The sequence below is a fragment of the Podarcis vaucheri genome (assembly GCF_965113315.1).
Source record: "Podarcis vaucheri genome assembly, chromosome: 7".
Taxonomy (NCBI): domain Eukaryota; kingdom Metazoa; phylum Chordata; class Lepidosauria; order Squamata; family Lacertidae; genus Podarcis; species Podarcis vaucheri.
The window spans coordinates 92,201,394-92,222,502 of NC_138765.1; the positions used below are offsets into that span (position 1 = coordinate 92,201,394).

At 44.4% G+C, this 21,109-nt stretch overlaps 1 protein-coding gene across 1 annotated transcript in view; it reads left to right on the plus strand.

The window, feature by feature from the left end:
• The first annotated feature begins 18,283 nt into the window (after positions 1-18,283).
• The window catches only part of SLC4A5 (solute carrier family 4 member 5), an 88,535-nt gene continuing 85,709 nt past the window's right edge, over positions 18,284-21,109 (plus strand). The window contains exon 1 of the mRNA XM_082229859.1: positions 18,284-18,354. The gene's annotated coding sequence lies outside the window, so the exon portion shown is untranslated. The remainder of the gene's footprint in view (positions 18,355-21,109) is intronic.

The window sequence follows — 21,109 nt, forward strand, 5'->3', positions numbered from 1 at the left end:
AAGTGTTGCAAAAAGTGGGTGTCAGCCTTGGCAACGAAGACCCTGTTTCAGCTCAGCAATAATACGCTGCACACTCCCAAACCACCAAATGGGTGGAAAGTAGTTATCTATTAAGCACAGATCTGACCTGGTCTTTGTGTGTATCGAATATTATATATATAGGAAGGACCCAAGCCAATGGGCTCAAATTACAAGAACTTTCCAAGGGTAGGAGCTGTTTGACGGTGAAATGAGCTACCTCAGAAGGGGTTGGCCATGATGATCCTTGGGGTCCCTTCCTTCATTCTCTTATAATGACAATGGAGCCCACCTGAGAGATGTCAGAACTGAGTTCCAGTGAGTTCCAGCTGAAAAAAAGCCCTGGTTGTATAGTTATTTATCTCCTTGGTTCGGGGTTCGCATAACTCCACACCCTCCAACATTTCTCTGATGAAAATAGGGACGTCCTAAGGAAAAGTGAGGGACGCGGGTGGCGCTGTGGGCTAAAGCCTCAGCGCCTAGGGCTTGCCGATCGAAAGGTCGGCGGTTCGAATCCCCGCGGCGGGGTGCGCTCCCGCTGCTCGGTCCCAGCGCCTGCCAACCTAGCAGTTCGAAAGCACCCCCGGGGGCAAGTAGATAAATAGGTACCGCTTACCAGCGGGAAGGTAAACGGCGTTCCGTGTGCGGCTCTGGCTCGCCAGAGCAGCGTTGTCACACTGGCCACGTGACCCGGAAGTGTCTCCGGACAGCGCTGGCCCCCGGCCAATAGATGTGAGATGGGCGCACAAACCCCAGAGTCTGTCAAGACTGGCCCGTTCGGGCAGGGGTACCTTTACCTTTACCTTTAAGGAAAAGTGGGACATTCTGGGATCAAATCAGAAATGGGATGGCTTCTATAAATCTGGGACTAACCCTGGAAAATAGGTCTATGTTCTACAGCCATATTTTGAAACCGTATGCCTCTGAATACCAGTTTCTGGAAATCACAAGAGTTGCACTCACACCCTGCCTGTGGGTCCCCATTGGGGCGTCTAGTTGGCCATTATCTGCGGAAATGGCCAAAGGTCTAATCCAGCAGGGTTCTCCTGACATTCTTAGAAGTCCTCAGCACCACCAGGCTATGGGAGTGAACAGAAAGAAGGAGCTTCACTTGTTGCAGCAGGAGCCCCATGAGTGGCTGGGCAGTGGTGGCTGGTACAACTCTGGGTCTAAATAGACCAGGAATGCTAATTTAAATTGCACTTGGATCCAGATCTTGGATCCCTGCCCAGATCTAAGTGCCTTGCCTTGGGCTTTCCCAGTGAGTTGTAGTAACAAATTATTGTAGTTATGGAAAACATCTGGTACGTTCTAACATACATAGCACTGCTAAACAAACACTCTGGTGTTATTTGATCAGCGCCCAATAAAGCAAATAGGCTCTTTTAAACAGATGCTATATTCTGGTCCAGTGAGTAAGTAGTTGAACACAGACTGGGGAATTCTGGATTCATCCCACCTCTGCAGTGGCACTCACTGGTCATATTAAATCAGGCCATTGGTCCATTTAGCTCAGCATAGTCTACACATTGAGGTCCAGCACTGAGGGCCTTCTGGCAGTTCCCTCACTGCGAGAAGTGAGGTTACAGTGAACCAGGCAGAGGGCCTTCTTGGTAGTGGCACCCTCCCTGTGGAATGCCCTCCCATCAGATGTCAAGGAAATAAACAACTGACTTTTAGACAACATCTGAAGGCTGCCCCGTTCAGGGAAATTTTTAATGTTTGATGCATTTTTTATATTCTGTTGGGAGCAGCCCAGAGTGACTGGGGAAACTCAGCCAGATGGTTTGGGTATAAATAATAAATTATTATTATATTATGACTGGCAACAGCTCTCCATAGTTTCAGAGGGGTAAGGCCACTCCTTAACCTACAGATGCCAGCAACTAAACATGGGATCCTGTGCATGTACAACAGATGCTCTACAACAGAGGCGCAGTATACCTGAAGGAGTGTTTCCATCCCCATCTTTCAGCCCGGACACTGAGGTCCAGCTCCGAGGGCCTCCTGGTGGTTCCCTCACTGAAAGATGTGAGGTTCCAGGTAACCAGGCAGAGGGCCGTCTTGGCAGTGGCACGCACCCACCATCAGATGCCAAGGAGATAAGGGGGGGTCTTATTGGGTTGTTTTTATTTTGATTATATATCTTGTTTTATATTTTGATTTTGTTCTGTGAATCACCCTGAGACCTCTGGGTATAGGGCAGTATATAAATTCAAACAACAACAACAGAAGACATCTGAAGGCAGTCCTGTATCAGGAATTTTTTAATGTTTGTCATTTTACTATGCTTTTATATGTGCTGTAAGCTGCCCAGAGTGGGTGGGGAAACCCAGCCAGATGGGTGGGAAACAAACAAACAAAAACAACAACAACGTATTATTATTAATAATAGTAGTAGTAAAAAAGGTAAGAAGGTAAGGTTGACAGTTAAGTCCAGTCAAAGGTGACTATGGGGTGTGGCGCTCATCTCACTTCAGGCTGAGGGAACTGGCGTTTGTCCACAGACAGTTTTCCACTTCATGTGGCCAGCATGAATAAACCACAGAACACCATTACAGAAAACAAGACGGTACAGAAATGCCGTTCACCTCCCTGCCACAGTGGTACCCATTTATCTACTTGTGTTGATATGGATTTGAACTGCTAAGTGGGCAGAAGCTGGGACAGAGCAATGGGAGCTCACCCCGTTGTGGGGATTCGAACCGCCGACCTTCCAGTCAGTGAGCCCAAGAGGCTCATTGGTTTAGACCACAGCGCCACCCGCATCCCATGTTTTTTACTTTTTATCATTATTATTATTATTACAACTGAGCTACAGCCCTGGGTCTTGGACCAAGCCACTAAGCTGCATTGCAGGTTTTCTGAGATGTAATACACAAGGCTCTAAAGCAGACGACATGTTAAAGCAAAGGTGTGTATGGATTTACACGTAAATTATTAAGTTCTATCCTCTTCCTTCCACCTTAGCAGACTTTATTTAATAAATAAATAAATAAATAAACAAATAAATGGGGCTCTTAAAATACCCTCATTTTTATTCAGGAGCCTGTCTCCATCTGATATTTCCAGAGGCCATTTCCCACTTGTCGTTTCCGCCTTGTTTTGCATGAAAGCTCATCTGTGGGTGCTTTGCCTTGTCAGGCTGAAACAGCAGCGTTCATGGAGCTTTGATTTCCTCCATTGCCAGGCCCCTTGATGTATAATGCATGGCTGCAGAGCAGCATAAATCATTTAGCACTCGTTTCATACCTAGCTGGACATGAATCTGCGCAGGAATGAATTCAGCCTGTAGGATCCCAAGCTGAAGCTTTTCAGAGAAAACAAAAAAAAAAGTCTTGTGGCACCTTAAATATTTAACAAATTTAGTATGGCATCAGCTTTTGCAGATCATGCCATAATAAATTCACCACTCAATTCAACAAAATTCTTTGGGGTTTTTTCTTCTTCCGCAACATAGCCTAGCACGGCTACTCCTCTGGAATATCTTCAGAGAAAATATTAATCCCCAAATAGCACATTCAACCCAGGTCTGTTCTTAGACCGTGGAATTGAATTCTATTTTTCTTAGCTCCTGTGTGGATTCACCAGTTTGTCCTCAACAATCTTTAAAATAATAGCAATGAGCAAAGGTGGACAAACTGCATTTGCAAACAATCTGGGACTAGAAATTCAGATGGCTCTGAAATAAAATCCCTTTTGTCTTCCACAAACCTCTGCATTCCGAACTAGTGGGCTTCTTTTCACAAGGAGAAAACTCTACAGTCTTTGGGGATGGAAACTGTTCCTTCACTGTTAATTTGTGTGTCATGTTTGGCTGAGAAATGGCAGGCATTTGTCATCCCCAGGCAAAAATACCACTCTGTAAATGGCACAGGATAATTATAGTACAGTGTTTTGTATTTTGTCCGCTAAGCTGCCAGGTTTCACTAATGCTAGAGAGACGAAGGCAGATGGCTGAATGAGTATTTCCATTTCTGGGTTAATGCTAAGCATGGTGATGTCTAACCATTAATGCAAAGGGCAGAATTTCAGCAATGATCCAAGGACAAACTGCATAAAGGAACCCTTTTGCTGCAATGCACTGCTGGTAGCTAGTCAGGAGTGATTCTGACACGTGGGGCTGGAGCCATTCATCTAAATGCTGTGCTGAAGCAGTGGGAGGGACAAGGCTAGGGACCAGCTAAGGTGGCCATCACCACAACCAGGCAGAAGAGTAGAATACTAGCAGAAGCAACAGGGCAACAGATGACATGCCCACAGTCTCCCTGGCAACTCTCTCTTGCCAGCCGCCAATCATGACAGCCCTCGTATTGCTGCCATGTTAGCCATACACATGCAACACCAGTCAGTGCACAAGAACACAGTTGCATATTCCCTCTGAGCGTCTTGGCTGGGGTCCATTGGGACTGGAAGGGCAGAAAATCAGAAGGCCAACAGTAGTTCAAATCAGTGCCAATGGCAGATAAGGCAGAATTCTGCAAAGCGTATTATCAGTAAGACCCGTTTCACTTTGCAAGGGTGCAGCCTAACCAAAAACTGGTAAGAAACAGTTTAGGAGGCGCCTAATGCAGACTGTAAGAGTAAAAAAACAACTCCAGATAAGGTGCAAGGGTGGGGGGAAACCTTCAGTTGAGAATCAAATTAGGTTATTAAATTTCTATAATGCCTTTCAAGGATCACCGGGGAGTTTACAATGTAAAAACCCCAAAATACATATAATAGTAACCAGTGCTTTTTTCTGGGGTTACTCAAGGGTACGCAGTACCGGCACCTATTTTCAAATGTTAATAGTGCGGCACTTACTGTAACAACTTTATGGTGAGTACCGGCACCTTTTTTTCTATAAAAAAAGAGAGAAAGCACTGATAGTAACAAACAAAAACAGCAATCCCCCTCAACACACACACGGTTTCGAAGGCCATAGTGTGCTGATCCAATGGCCAGACAGTGGGCTAAGACCAAGTCCGAAAGCCGAGACTCAATCGGCATCTGCAAAGTCCACAGTCCAAGATCCAAAGCTGAAGGTCAAGAAATGAGGTTCAGGGTCAATCCAAGTCTGAAGTCAGGATGCAGTCCAGCATCAGGCATGAAGAAGAAACCAGTGGAGGTCCAGGAGTATCCCAGACCAGGTCCCTTGACATGGGCAGTTGAGCAGACACAGCACCTCAGCTCTGCTGCCTTCTGATTGCAGCATCTGGGCTTGATGAGGTCTCTGACCCTCACCTGCTCCCAGCTTGCCCCAGCTAAGGGAATCACATGCCTTCTTCCCCACCTGGCCAGCTAGTGAACTAGGCTGCAGGCCCTGGCCTGCCTCTGCTTCCCGGAGTGCCCCACCTGCTGTTCCCTACACCTCAGGACCCGCCGTGTTTGTGGGGATGGGGGCCTCTCTGGCTCTGGCAAAGGGTCCCGCTGATCGGCTCCCTGTGCACTGGCCCCTGGCCCCTCATCATCCTCTGTCACCCCGTGAATATTGTCTACCACAACCTCTCCTTCCCCATCCCAGCTTCACCCCTCACCAGGATCCTCTTCCTCCTCGCCAAAGTCCTGCCAGTTCATAACAGATAGGTTGCTTAATTAGCCAAAGGCCTGGGAGAAGAGAAGTGGTTTTTTCCTGGTGCCTAAAGATATGTAATGAAGGAGCCAGGCAGGCCTCCCTGAGGAGAGCATTCCACAAGTGGGGAGGCACCGCAGAAAAGGCCCGTTCTTGTCTTGCCACCCTCTGGGCCTCTGGCAGAGGAAACCCACGAAGAAGGGCCTCGGATGCTTGTCACAGGGTCTGGGTCAGTTCATATGGGGAGAGGCAGCCCTTGGGGTATTTTGAAGGACTGGTTGGATGAAGAGATGGTGAGAGGCTTGGGGTGGCAGACGGTGGTTGACTAGAGACTAAACAGCTCCTGACTCTGATCCAGTTACACGGAATAAAATACCTTGCATGTCCAAATAATCAGAAGTAAGCCCCATGGAATTCAGTGGGGCAGACTTTCATGAGTAACTAGGACTGCAACCTAAAGTTGTTCTATAATCAGTGTTAATAGATTCTCAGTCTCTAGTGTTTTCTTTCTGTGGCTGATTACCCGATTAGAAGTCAGATCTTTATTTAATTCAGGAGTGGGGAATGTTTTCCCTTAGAAGAGCCATTGACCCACAATCAAGTGATGGTAGCATAATAGATGGGGCAGAGCCCAGAGCCGAGGGACAGCAGAGCCCATGTTTTGTGGACGTCTACAGCATTCCAAGCACTCCACACAGAGGTGCGATGCCCAGAGGAGCAGGAGTGGGCCCAGAAAGCTGGATGGTGCTTAGGGCCGCATGAAATGAGGCCAAATGCTGAAACAGCCCCCCCCCAACCCAAGTTTAACTGTACAAACGCTGTAGTTTGGAATTTGTGGACATGCATAGCACTATGGTGGTACATGGAGGGGGCATGCCAGGAGACTAATTTCCACCTGGGGGGCAGACTGAACTTCATTTGCATAACCCATCCTGATGGGAAGTCAAGACTCTGCACACTTGGAAATGCCCCCAAGTGTGACGGGAAGCATTCCTTGTGCTCAGTTCCTGCCTGCAGGTCTCCCATGGGGGCATCTGACTGGCCACTGTGAGAACAGGATGCTGGACGAGGCAAGTCATGGGCCTGATCGATCACAGCAGGATCTTCTTATGTTCTTGCCTGAATCAGGTCTTTAAGACAGGATTTGGGGTTGGAACGGGGGCAGGAATGGGTATGAGATGCTGAGTTGCCTACAGGATGGTCAAGATGCCCTTACACAAGCGCCAGAAGAAGAAATAGCTTCAGAAACAGGGAGAGTGAATGAAGAAGGAAAAACAGTAAACACAAATGCACCCCAGCAAGCATGAAAGAGCCTTGGGGAAATAATAATAGAATTTTGGTTGGAAAAGTTCGTGAAAGGTTAGATTATACATCACTGGGCCTTTCACAAATTAGCCCACTGTGGACTGGGCATGACAGCTGAATGATGACTAATAAAGGCAGTAGATTTCTGGACTTCTAACAGAGAAATAAGTACCCAAAATAACTGTAACTGCAGTCACCAAAATGAAGTGAGCTGGCCAGGAGTGCTGCCTGTGCACAGAGACGGATTTCAGGGAGCCCAACCGGTTCAGTGTCACTGGGCACAGAGCCTTGGGGATGTTGCTGGGAACACCACAACTATGATGTATAGTGGAGCGCTAGAGGCAGAGGGGCACTGGATTTTCGTGTTGTGCAGGGAGCCACTGAAATTTGAGACTGCAAGATCCACCACTGCACTCCTCTTGGTGTGGCTTTTTTCTGCTGCATTTAGCCTGGCTGGGGCAGCAAGGAGGTCAAGGAGCAGGTCAAGGGGAAGCTCTAGCTGCTGCAGAGGGGCTGAACTCCTGAAACAGGAAGAGTTAGATGCATTGCTTTTGAGTCGTGCACAGTTTCTAAGCGGGGGCTGGTTTGGACTCTTTACTTTTTGTTGGGTATTTGGAACTGCCACAACCAGGTAAATGCACCCTAATGAAAGCTCCTCTTCCCTCTATTTGGTGGATAGTTTTGCTTGTTTGTTATTAATTTTAAAAATCCCTACGCAGCCACAAAGGTTACTGGGTGACTTTGGGCCAGCCACTTGCTCCCTGCCTAACCTACCTCACAGGGCTGCTGTGGGATTACTTTGTATGCCACCTAGAACTCACTGAAGGAAAAGGTGGGATATAACTCCAATAAATGCATAATAAGAGTGTTTACCGTATTTTTCGCTCTATAAGACACACCAGACCATAAGACGCACCTAGTTTTTGGAGGAGGAAAACAAGAAAAAAATATTATGAATCTCAGAAGCCAGAACAACAAGAGGGATCGCTGCGCAGTGAAAGCAGCGATCCCTCTTGCTGTTCTGGCTTCTGGGATTGCTGCGCAGCCTGCATTCGCTCCATAAGATGCATTTGTTCCATAAGATGCACACACATTTCCCCTTACTTTTTAGGAGGGAAAAAGTGAGTCTTATAGAGCAAAAAATGCGGTATATACCACGAATTCATAAAGAAACCATCCAAAGTGGTTCACAACAACTGTATGCAAAACCTAACAATGAAAACCATATGAAAAAGTTAAAATTGGAAACTGGAGAACTACTGTGGAATGGTTTCTTGTTAATCGCCAGCATAAGACTGATGGAATAGCATAGTTTTCAGAAGGCACTTAAAAGTTGGCGCAGAAAGTGCCTGCTGAATCTCTGGTGTTGCCCTTGGGACTGTGCCCTTGGAAAAGCTGCTGTTGTGTTTGCAGTGATACAAACCATGTAATAATGCAAAATCTTGGTAAGAACAACAAGTAATAGCAGTGGAGAACGCACAATCTCAATAAACACAATAAACACAAACAACAAATGCTTGTCTGAATAAAAAGTTTTCAGCCACCCATTTGGAATAGGAGATTCAGCTGGTGCCTTCATTTTACACCTTTATGTGCCAGGCAAAAACGTTCCTCTTTAACCAGGCATTTGGCTCATTCACATCCAATGCCCTTTGCAAATGTGCTGGAGGCGGGTTATTGGGTTGGTTTTGTTTCTATTTTGATTAAGTATTTTGTATTTTTATACTGTGATTTTATCTTGTGAACTTCCCTGAGACCTGCGGATATCAGGCAGTATGCAAATTTAAATAATAATAATTTATAATATAAATTTATAATTTATAATATAATTATATTATAAATATTATAATAATTATGATGGTGATGTGGTGGTACATCTCTTCACTTTGGCTTTTTGACACTTTTGATGCCTGTGCTTAGAACTTGGCTTCATTTTATGTATGCAAGTTGTTTTAAATTGTTCTTAATCTGTTTTAATGTTACAAGCTGCCCTGGGACCTTAGGGTGAAGGGTGGGAAATGAATGAATGAATGGCATTCCTCTATATTTGTGTCCTGCCAACAATGGAGAACATTCCATTTCATGCAAGCTTTTGTTTCTGTTGCTGCTGGTGCTGCCCCTTCATTCTTCAGCTTTTCTTCCTGCTTTCTTTGGCTTGATAATTTCTGTTTCAATGACTGAATCAAAAGGTGGTGCTGGTCAACTCACGCATGAAGGAGCCCTGCTCTGAGAACCATCACGCTCACAAGTGCATTAAACCCAGATAAGAGCTTCCCTAGCCAAATGGGATTCTGGGAGAATGTGAGGCAACCCCAGAGCGGGAGTTCTAGAAACAGATGCCATGGCTCAGTTTTCTCTGGGAAGACCCCCTCTGACCTAGAAACCCTCCCCTCTTAGCATTTTTGATGTGATTCAGCAGTGAGGAACATGTCCATCCCACCCCAACCATCAAGCTGAACGTTCCACACCACCATCAAGGACAGATCCATGCAAAGTCCATTACAGTCATTCAGGGTAGAGCTAGACCATAATTGTACGACAATGGGCAACTTCCTGTCACTCAGTGAGTCAGATGGAGCTGGTCTGATTTTGCACTTGCATCCTTGGAGGAACACAGGAAGCTGCCTTTTTCTGACTCGGACCACTGCCCCATCTATCTCACTGTTGTCTACACTGACTGGCCATGGCTCTCTGGGGTTTCAGGCAAGGGTCTCTCCCAGCCCCACCTGGATTGAACCTGGGACCTTCTACGTGCAAAGCAGCTGTCCTGCCACTGAGCTATGTCCCTTCCCCAACACAGGGTTCAGGATTAGTCTGGGAAGGGTCTGATTCCATGTAGAAAAACTGATGCTCCTCCCTCCATAACGCATGGACTGCCAACCATCAACACTTCAGCCTCCTTCTGGATTTCACTTTTGTTTTGCTCAGCCCCTTTGGAGCACGCTTGAGGAGGGAGGGAGTCTGCATGGATAGGCCTGCAGAACAACAGAGAAGGGTCTTGGCTTTTCCTCCATATCAGGCATTTCAGGTGTTGACAAATAAAATGCCTAAAAATCCAACAGTAAGAAATGGCTTCACTCTCCCTTTGCCTACTTTCCGGCAGAGTACAGAGTGTGGTTGTGCAGCGCCACCTTGTGGACCAAAAGGCACTGTTATAGGTTTGGGAAAGAGTTGATTGGGCTTCTTTTTTGTTGTTTGGCGTCTCTGTGTGTGTGCTTTGAAATTCACAAGGGAGTTATTTGTTCAGAGGGATGCGGGTGGTGCTGTGGGTTAAACCACAGAGCCTAGGGCTTGCTGATCAGAAGGTCGGTAGTTCGAATCCCCATGACAGGGTGAGCTCCCGTTGCTCGGTCCCTGCTCCTGCCAACCTAGCAGTTCGAAAGCACCTCAAAGTGCAAGTAGATAAACAGGTAAACAGTGTCTCTGTGCGCTGCTCTGGTTCGCCAGAAGCGGCTTAGTCATGCTGACCGCATGACCCGGAAGCTCCCTTGCCCAGTAAAGCGAGATGAGCGCTGCAACCCCAGAGTCAGCCACGACTGGACCTAATGGTCGGGGGTCCCTTTACCTTTACCTTAATTTGTTCAGATTCTGCATTTTCTGATTTGTCCTGATGGAGCCAGTACAAAGACTAAGACACAGCTGTCTTTCAAAATTCACACTTCTTCAAACATTGCAGTGTGGTTCCTCGACAAAAAAATGCATACCAAAAAAGAAAAACCAAAAGGGGAAAGTGTGCACCAAGTTGTATATAGTAAACATACGTAGAAAAATGCATTGTACTTGGGACATCTGCTTGCAAAAAAAAGAGTACCGTATATTGGGCCAAGTATCAGAGAAAAATGTGTCTGTTAGAGGAATGTGCAGGAAAATGCATGCAAATGTTCACTCAGGTTTTATTTAAATTTTTAAAAATCCACTCTGAAGCAGAAATATTGAAATACTTTATTGTCACCTGTACAACTTGTATACAGTGAGATTACACAAGCACCCCCACTCAGCTCTCTTAGTCTTAATTCCCCTCGTTTACTGATGCACACCCACCAAACCCAAAAGTCAGTTGCCCCGTTGTTATCTTTTCATTCAGCAGCCTAACAGCCCATGGATAGAAGCTGTTCTTTACCCTGTTAGTGCGACTAATCATGCTTCTATATTTTCTGCCCAAGGGCAGGAGATATGCTGGTCAGGGTGTGAATCATCCCTGAGAATTTTCCTCACTCTCCTGATGCAACATTCTTCTGCAATGTCATCCAGCGGATTCACGGGACAGCCCATAATATCTTGTGCTGTATTCACCACCCTCTGTAGGCACTTCCTATCAGTTGATGTCAAACCAGTGTACCACACCGTGATGCAGTGTGAAAGGAGATCATCAAATGTTGATTGACATTGTTCTTTCGCAATACTCTGAGGAGATGGAGTCTCTGTTGGGCTTTCTTAACCACCTGGGTTGTATTGATTTTCCAAGTAAGGTCTTCACTGAGATAAACTCCTAGGAATTTAAAGGAAGAGACTCTCTCCACACAGCCCTCCCCGATGTACAGCGGGGCTAGTTCTCCTCTCTTCCTCCGAAAGTCCAACACCATCTCCTTTGCCTTGCTGATATTAAGGTGTAAGTTGTTCCCTAGGCACCATGTAGATATTTTTTGGACCTCCCCTCTATACGCTGATTTGTCTCCTGCAAACTTAATAATTGCAGTAGACGGGTCAGATGATACACATTCGTATGTATACAATGAATACAAGTAGGGACTTATCACACATCCCTGTGGTGTGCCAGAAATGAGGCAAAGTGAAATCAAGATTGGAAAATGAGAGGCTGATAGAAGCCCAAATGGATCTATTTGTCTCTCTCTCGAACTGAGGTTGCTGTAGTGCCATTTATTTCCTGCCAAGAGACTATTTCTCCAGTGTCCATTGACGGGGTGTGGTTGGGACTTCCAGGTGATCATTAGATTTCTCCCAGCCATGTGCCAGAGCCTTTCTTGGAATACATGTTTCATGGTTTTGGTAGCCATAGAAAAGTGGCTGGCAACTTTGCCAGGATTGTAAAATGGATTCAGACTATCACTGGATGGCCTGACCCCTTTTTGTCTCTACTCAGCTGCTTCAATCAATCATCTGGACTGAGCTTCAGTGTATTTGCTCCCTTCCAGTCCAATACTGAAGCTGGACACCAGTCCAGCTCATCTACTGCCACACATGCAGATGCAGAGCAGAAGCAGCGAGCTGTGTGTCATCTGTAGCTGTTGGTGAAGGGGACAGCAGAATGACCAGCTTGGATGGCTTTAAAAGAGGATTGGACAAATTCATGGAGAAGGAGAAGGCTTTGCTCTGCCTCAGGGGTGGTCTGTCAATGAGGCAAGGTGAAGCCACTTGCCTCGGGCAGCAGATCTGACTCCCGCCCCTGCCGTTGCTCCATTGCCAGCCCCACCACAATGCTGTTCCCTTAACTGCTGCTGCTGCACCCTCACCACAGCCCCTGGCAAGGGGACAGTGGTGGTGCTGGTGGCAGTGCAGGCATGGTGGGAGGGAGGGGCAAGGGCCCAGATCCTCAGTGGGGCATCATCACAGGGGCAGGTGGGGCAGGTGGGGCATCGGGGGTTTGGCCTATAGCAGCAAAACCTCTCAAGCTGGCTCCGCTCTGCCTCCGCTGTCAGAGGCAGCGATGCTTTTGAACACCAGTTTCTGGAAACCACATGAGGGGAGAGGACTCCTGTGCTCAGATCCTGCTTTGGGGTCCTGTGGAATCATATAATCATATCATTGTGGAGTTGGAAGGGGCTCCAAGGGTCATCTAGTCCAACCCCCTGAAATGCAGGAATCTCAGCTAAAGCATCCATGACAGATGGCAATCCATGCTCTGCTTAAAAACCTCCAAGGAAGGAGAGTCCACAGCCGCCCCCGGGGGTCCATCGCACTGCTGAACAGTTCTTACTGTCAGAAAGTTCTTCCTTAAAAAAAAAAATTATTAACAATTTCCACACAACAGCATATCAAAACGTATCATTTTCATTATTTCCCCCTTTTTTCTCCCCCCCCACACACCCCTCAAACCCACCCTCCCCTCCCTCAAAGACTTCCCTCAGCTCCTCTCTCTGATTTCTCCACACGTATTATTCTCTGCATGTTATAAAACTATACGAATCCTTACGTTATCTGTCTACCATGTTATCAATCAGTAAATTTGTGTATGTTCATTCAAAACCTGCCAAGGAGTCCAGCTCATTTTGTTGTCTTTTTAAATAATTTGTGAAATGTTCCCATTCTTCTTTAAAGTCACAGTTGTCCTTATCTCTCAGTTTGTATGTCAATTTAGCCAGTTCTGCATAATTCATCAATTTCTCTTGCCACTGTTCTTTTGTCCCAACATGGTGAGATGTAAATAAAAGAAAGAAATAGAAACAGAGAAACATTACCCGTGTTGAAGGGAAAGTAAAGGGGGGAGGGAGAAAACCCCAAAACTGTACACTTTACAAAGCTGTTATTGTACTTCACTAGATCTTAACCTATCACAGTATTTGTAAGAACGGATTCCAAATATCATTGAATTTGTCCATGGCAAGTCTGCATTTATATGCAAGTTGTTCACATGTTGCAAGTTTGTATAAGTCTTCAATCCAGTTATAGAAGGGAGCCACATTTTTATTTTTCCAATTTATCAATATCAGTCTTTTTGCCATGGTCAGGGCATGGAGAGTCCTCTTGTATTGTCCTTTTGTAAGGTTCCATGTGCTGGGCATATAATTCAAAAGGATATATTGCTCTGTAAATGTAAGGTTGTTCCATACAGTTCTGTTGATAGTTTCAGTTACCTTCTGCCAAAAATCTTTCAATATAGGACAATGAAAAAAACATATCTTTTAGAGAAGCATCATCTCTATTTCATCTCCAACAGTTAGATACCTTAGATGGCCTTTTTTAAAACAAACGTAATGGGGTCCAGTATTTTCCAAATGTTATTTTTTCTTGTATGAACCTCAATTTAAGGTCCAGGGACACCCTTGTTTAAACAATTTCTCACTGTGTGGTCAAAATTGAGGTCTCTAATTCTTTCTTATATTCCTCCCTCAATACCTGTATGTCAAATTGGTTTGCTAGTAACAAAGATTTATATACAGTATGTTTTTTGTTGTGTAAGAATTAATCAACTTCAATATCTCTGGGGTCTCTGAGGCTGTAAAAGCTGCTGGTCCATAGATGATGGTTAGCAAGTGTTTTTTCTGGATATATTGCCATTGAGCATTTGTAGGTAATTTGTATTTGTCTCTTAAAACTGAATATGTATAAAATTCATCCTCTTTGTTTATCAGCTGGTCTAACGTTAATATACACAAATTCATCTACCCCTTCCATACGAACATTTCTTTCCCTATTTTTAAGGGTGGGTTTCCCCACAAAGTCATTTTGCTGTGAGAGAAAAGGTACAATTTATATTTTTGGGACATGTGGTGCCATATCGTTCGAACTGATGTTATTGTTTCAATAGCATCTTGAGTATTAATGTGTTTGAGACCCAAGTGCCGCCCATCTTTCTAGCAGAGCTACATAGGAATATTCCAAAGTAGCCCAATGTGGACAGTTGTTTTCAGTTGTGGGTCCCCAGAATTGTGTACCTGACAATAAATACATTTGGTGATATAATTCTAAGTCTGGGATCCCAAATCCTCCTCCTTTTATTGGTATTTGTGTTTTTTGCATAGATATTCTTGGAACTGAAGAGTCCCAAAGGCATTTTCTAAACAAAGATTTAATTTTGTGAAAGTATTTGCTCAGTATATGAACTGGAATTCCTCTTAAGATATAAACTAGGCTAGGTACAGTGGTACCTCGGGTTACATACACTTCAGGTTACAGACTCTGCTAACCCAGAAATATTACCTCGGGTTAAGAACTTTGCTTCAGGATGAGAACAGAAATCGTGCTCCAGCAGCACGGCAGCAGTGGGAGGCCCCATTAGCTAAAGTGGTGCTTCAGGTTAAGAACAGTTTCAGGTTAAGAACGGACCTCCAGAATGAATTAAGTACTTAACCCGAGGTACCACTGTAATATGTTCATTTTAAGAGCAATGATTTTTCTTCACACGGTCAGGTTCAATGACTCTCATCTGTTGATGTCTATTGATACTTCATGATATATTCTGTTGATGTTTAATGGTGCTAATTTAGATAAGTCTTGCTGTATTAATATGCCTTGATATTTAATGTTGTCTATGCAAATATGAAATTGGTATTGTTTAAACGGTTGAACCAAAAGTTATTTCCCATTACCATCAACTCTGATTTGGACCAGTTTATAGTATATCCAGAGATATTGCCAAAGCATCTATATTTTGCATTAATATTGGAACAGTACTGTGAGGTTTCGTGATAAACAGAAGAATATCATCTTCATACATTACCAATTTGTATTCAAGTGAGTTTTGAATTACACCAAAGATTTCCTTATGCTGTCTAATAATAATATATGCCAGGGACTCCAAGCAAAGGCAAAAGTGGGCAGCCTTGCCTGGTACCTCCAGATAATGCGAAAGGTGCAGACATTATGATATTTGTCTTAACTTTAGGTGTAGGGGAGCAATATAATATGTTTATCCATTTTATAAAGTCAAATAGAAAACCATTTTTTGTAGTACTTTTTCCATATATTGTCTGTGGACCTTATCAAAAGCTTTTTCCACATCTAGAGATAGTATAGCTATCTTCACTATTTCTGTTTAAATTTATCAAAGCCACTACCAGCCAGATGTTATCTGCAGCTTGTCTCACCTTTATAAACCCTGTTTGGTAATTTTTAATAATAGTTGGTATTACTCCTTGGAGTCTATTTGTCAATATCACTGTTAATATTTTTGTATCAATGTTTATCAAACAAATTGGGAGCTAGTTGGCAGATTGTGTGAGGTCCTTGCTGGGCTTTGGAATAACAGTAATATAAGCCTGGTTGAATAGTGTTAAGCCGATTCCTTCTCTAAATATCTTATCATATAACTGATATAATCTTGGTGACAGGAGATCAATGTATTTTTTATACCATTCCACTGGAAAACCCTCTAGCCCAGGTGCTTTTCCAACTGCCATATTTCAGATTGTTTCCCTAATCTCAACTTCTGATATTGGAGACATCAATAGTTGTTTTCATGTGCTTTCTAGTCCCGGTAGTTAAAAAAAAATATTAAAAATTCCATAACCTCTTCCGGTTTACTATACAGGTCCGAATAGAATTTTAGGAACTGGTTGTTAATCACAGTTGGAGATGTATGCACCTCACCTAATTCACCGGTAATTGTAATTTGAATCAATTGTTCATTGCAAACCATAACAACTATAGTGGATTCTGATTAGCATATGTCCAGTAGAGACTTAAACCCAGTTTCTGGGTCATCCTATCAATAGCTACACAACCGGGAGTGAGTTGCCAGGTGTGATAGGAATGGCAGGCCTTTCATGTCTGGTCCTGTTTGTTTGCCTGGCGAATGAAGCCTAGTCATGGCAAGTATCTGTTCCTGGTGCCCTTTTCTCCCTTGTACAATGAGAACTTAAGAACATAGGAAGAACCTGCTGGATCAGGCCAATGACCCATCTAGTCCAGCATCCTGTTCTCACAGTGGCTGACCAGATGTTTGTGGGAAACTAGCAAGCGGGACTCAAGGACAAGATCACTCTCTCCTCCTGTGGTTTTCAGCAACTGGTATTTAAAAACATTGCTGCCTCCAACTGTGGAGGCAGAGCATAGCCATGTGGCTAGTAGCCGTCAACAGCCTAATCACTGGGGCCAGGAGCACTATGGGCTTGCATTTGCCAGATTCAGCAACCTAGTCATAGCAGGTGCTGGGGAGGTACTGCGCTCCAAAGGGAGCTGCTGATAATCTAGTAGAGGTCCAGAGGAGACAGACTGAAATAGTCCCTGCTTCTTCCTGGTCCTCTGATGAGCGATGGCTTCAGCTGGGCCTGCTTGCTCCTCCCAAGTTGAGTCTTCTGCCCTGAAGACCCCTGCTACTAAAACTGTATGCCAGCCTAATGATGTTGGGCTTCCTGCCTGGTCCACCGTTGCCATTGTACCTGAGGTGCAGGGGGTGATGGGGGAGAATTGGGGATCAAGGCAGGGCTCAGGATGGGGTCTCTAGAGGGTCCAGTGAGGCATCTCTGAGATGGTTAAGCTAGCACAGGGGGCACAGCTCAGAGCACATGATACATACATGACACATACAGCTATCCTCATTCCCACCCTTGGATGAAAGCCTCAAACTCATGGCTCAGGAAATCCCAGAGCTTTTATTAAAGAATTCAGTGCATGACTTCTGCATCAGCTCAGGGTACAGGTTGACTCTCATCCCTTGAACTTCTTATATGGGATGTCATAGAACAACACTTGTCAAACAAAGAACGATTTCTAGGGTTATTCAAACAGGGGTACCTTTTATTTTTTGCAATGTAGGTTATGGTAATCAGCATAGTGGGTTAAAGCAAATGTGAGAGGTTATTGAAATGGTGCAACTTGCATTTGAGGCTCAAATTTTGAGGACCGGCCTCTCCAGATGCTTTTATCATAGCTGGTAGGAGGCATGGGGCACATAATTGATTCAGCACACATTTAAAAGTGAAGCTACCTACTTTTGCACCTTCAAGAACAATAAGCAAGCGGAAACACCAAAAGCCTCCAAAATTTACTGTTCTCTGAATCTGGAAAGTCGGTTCTTCTCCTGCCAAGTAATGTCTACAAAATGCATACAATGGGGTTAAGTGTGCCTAGAAATGCATACAAAAATGTATTCACTAATATAAAAATGTATTATATTAGGGAGAATTGCTTTGCAAAAATGTGTATATTAGGCAAGAATGCATTAAGACAAAATTGCATTTAAAATGCTGATGAATTTTCATGAGGACTTTTGTTTTGTTTTGTTTTGTTTTAAAAAACAGACATTGGTGCTAAAAAGCAGAGAACTGATTTTAAGAGAGAAAGTGAAATTGGCAGATATGGCCCTCCCGACAGGATATGTTGCTGTTCCTATCTGGTACTCAATGGTAGAGTACATTCCCTCTGTATCATTCAGAAACTCCATCACTTTTGCCCATCCAAACAATTCACCTAACTTTATCCACTGTGGCCTTTCAGTCCCTCCACTCGTGAGTTCCAACAGATCAGAGCCCTAAGCGAAAATCCATCTTGGCTTGTGGACCACCTGAAGACTGGCTACTTTAAGCTGATTGCGTTTATCTGAGTGAAGCAGTATTTGCTGGTGCAGCGTCTGTGGGGATCTATCTGTGTCCCATGATGTGATGTCACTGTGCTCTGAAAGAATCAATCCTGGTGGCCTCATTTGGGAGGCTGTCCAGCCTTGGGCACTGGGAGTCAATAGTGCCCTTGCATCCGTGACTTCTGTGCTCATTCTTCAGCCACCCGAGACCTGATAGAGCCCCAGACTGGCTGCAGATCCCCTGAACTCAGTTTGGAGTATTTCCTGGGACGTTTCAAGTGTGAGTAGTACAATATTTATTCAACTTTTGTAGTCCTGTCAGGTGCTGGAATTGTTCAGAAAAGGGAGAGGTGGGCAGCCTGAATTAACACTGAGCCCTGTGGTTTCTCCTAGCTTAGGATTTTCATTCGACAAGAAAGGAAAGTGGGATATCAAAGAGGCAAAAAGCTCTCATGGGTGCTTTAATCAACCAACAGCTTGACCTTGTGCATGTTTAACCAAAGAAAAGGCCTATTGACTTCAGTGATACTTACTCCATAGTAAGCCTATTTGGGATATTGCAACTTATCTTTTAAGTCTTGCAGTGTGGTGGGACTACTTGTAAAGTCACTGCAATAGGCTGATTAAAAAACTCAGGTGATTAATCAACTAAAATTTTGTCAGTTGGCTGGCAGCAGTCATAATAAATATTTAAATAAGCATTTATATTCCTTAATCAGCTGTAATGCAACAATATTTTCTCTTAGTTGTTGGTCAGGGTGTTGCAGTAATGAAATGAATGGATTCCAGCTCTTCGTTTGCAGCGGGTGGAAGCCCTGAATGGGTGTTGGCTGCTGGTTCAGTCTCAAAGTGACTTTGGAGGGGATTGATTTTCCTGCCATGAGCAATCACCCTTTCATTTTCAGGCACCCATGAAGGGCAATCAGGGCACATGAAATAATTAGCAAACTAATATGCATTCGTGATTTTTTTTTAAATTTTATTTTTTTTTAAAAAAAAAAAGACTCAGATACTCTGCAGGTGCTATACAGGGAAAGATGCCACAGAATAGAAATATGACACTATGGCTTAAGCTGAGCCTTGGAAGAAACACTCTTTGTGGAAGAATATGATGCTGTTCAATGATTCTGCCTTAATAAGTAGACTGTGTGACCTACATCTCACAAGCAGCAGATGAGGTGATAAATTTGTGTGTGCCTGGGCCACTTTAGATTGCAGGTGGCAGCTGGTTGAATGATCCTCCATAACTCCCCCCCCCGCCCCCCGTAAAACTAGACACAAAGGGGAAGGGTGCTAGCTTAGATTTCCCAGTGCCGTTCATGTTTTCTAGGTTCAGGGCATTCAAAAAAGAAGTATGGGGGAGTGTCATTCAGTCACATGAGTCCCCACCTCTATTTGCCTCCTTGTTCGATTATTTATTCATTTTATTTATATCCTGCCCTTCCTTCGAAAGGAGCCCAGGATGGTAAACCTCAAGCGAAAACACTATAAAAACATCTTTACAACAATTCCAGTACAGAAGCAGACCTCAACTTTTAAATGTGTTGAAGGAAGGTCTTCAGCAGGCAATTAAAAGACAGCCTGGGAGGTTGTGCCTGCCTAACATTCCAGGGGAGCGGATTTGAAAGGGCAGGGGCCACTACACAAAAGGCCTGGTTCCTACACTGTGTGGAACAGGCCTCCTGATAAGAAAGCACCTGCAAGAGGCCCTCGCCTCAGCTGGGTATAGAAGGAGTGAGGTGATCTTTCTGGTTATCCTGGTCCCAAGCCATGGCATCTCCAGGCAGGGCTGGGAGAGACTGCTACCTGAAACCTTGGAGAGCTGGTGCCTGTGACCATTGTAGACAATGCTAAGCTAGGTGGTCTGGGGCAGTAAAAGGCAGCTTCCTATGATGGGGTTCCTATACGTGGCAAATGCTAATGGGTGTTGATGGCTGGCCAGGTATCTGGAGTGAGTGTGCCAGTGAGTTCCCCAGTGCTTTAGGCATGGGTCTGCCTTTACTGGGGCTCTTTGAAAGGCCCAAGAGTCGGCATGCCTTGGGTGACTTGACTGAGTTTGAGACTAGGCAGAGAGGAAGGCGCCTGCATTCTCTCACATCCCTTTGTCTAGATGGTGAGCATCACTCCTGAAGGTAAAGGTTGCTCTTGTGCCAGTTCCCTAAGCCTCTGCTTAGTTCGCCTTCCCTGGCAAAATGGAGTTCACTAGCATGAAGAAGCTGTTAGGGTAAGCCTTAAAATGATGGTGAGGCAGAGCCCCTTGCTAACACTTACATTGGTGGTGACTAATCACTGGCTTGCATGATCAGGCTGATGCCATTTTTAGAAGTGCAAAACACCATCAGCACATCAGCAATCACTCAATTCTCCATCTTCTCTTATTTCTTGGCCAGTTACCCGCTGGATCAGAAATTTCTGTTTTCTTCTCCCCCGCTGGGTTCCACAGGTAAAAGGTTAACAGCCAATGCTACGTGGAGGAGATTTGATTACCTATTTACTATTTATGAATTTACTGCTATTTACTACTATTTACTGCTCACATGCCCAAATGGCTTCTAAGCGGTTTGCAAGTGTAAAATCAATTACAAAATCCATCAATTATTAAAAGGCACACACAATAAGACAATTCTATGAGAGCATTTAAAAAAATTGTAATTAAAATATACAAAAAAACCAGAAGCTAGTTAAAAAGCATAACAATTTAAACAGTTAAACTATTGTGGAAAACTTAACTGCGAAGCAACCTTACCAACCCACCCTGCAACAGCTATGGAGAACTAGTTGAGTAGTCCCAGGATCCAGAATTGCTGTAAGGGGGGGTGGCTTTGTCCCTGTCTCCCCTCCCCACCAAATAATATTTTTGATTTATTTATTTCAGCAACTTCTGCTGCCCATAACACCATAGTTTATAAGCTTTGTGTTATAAAGTTATGTTGATATTGATATATGTTCCATTTTTGTTATTGCTGTTATAGCGAAATTTCTATTGAGACAGTGGGTTTTGTTTGGGCTGCCATACGTCTGGAATTTCCTGGACA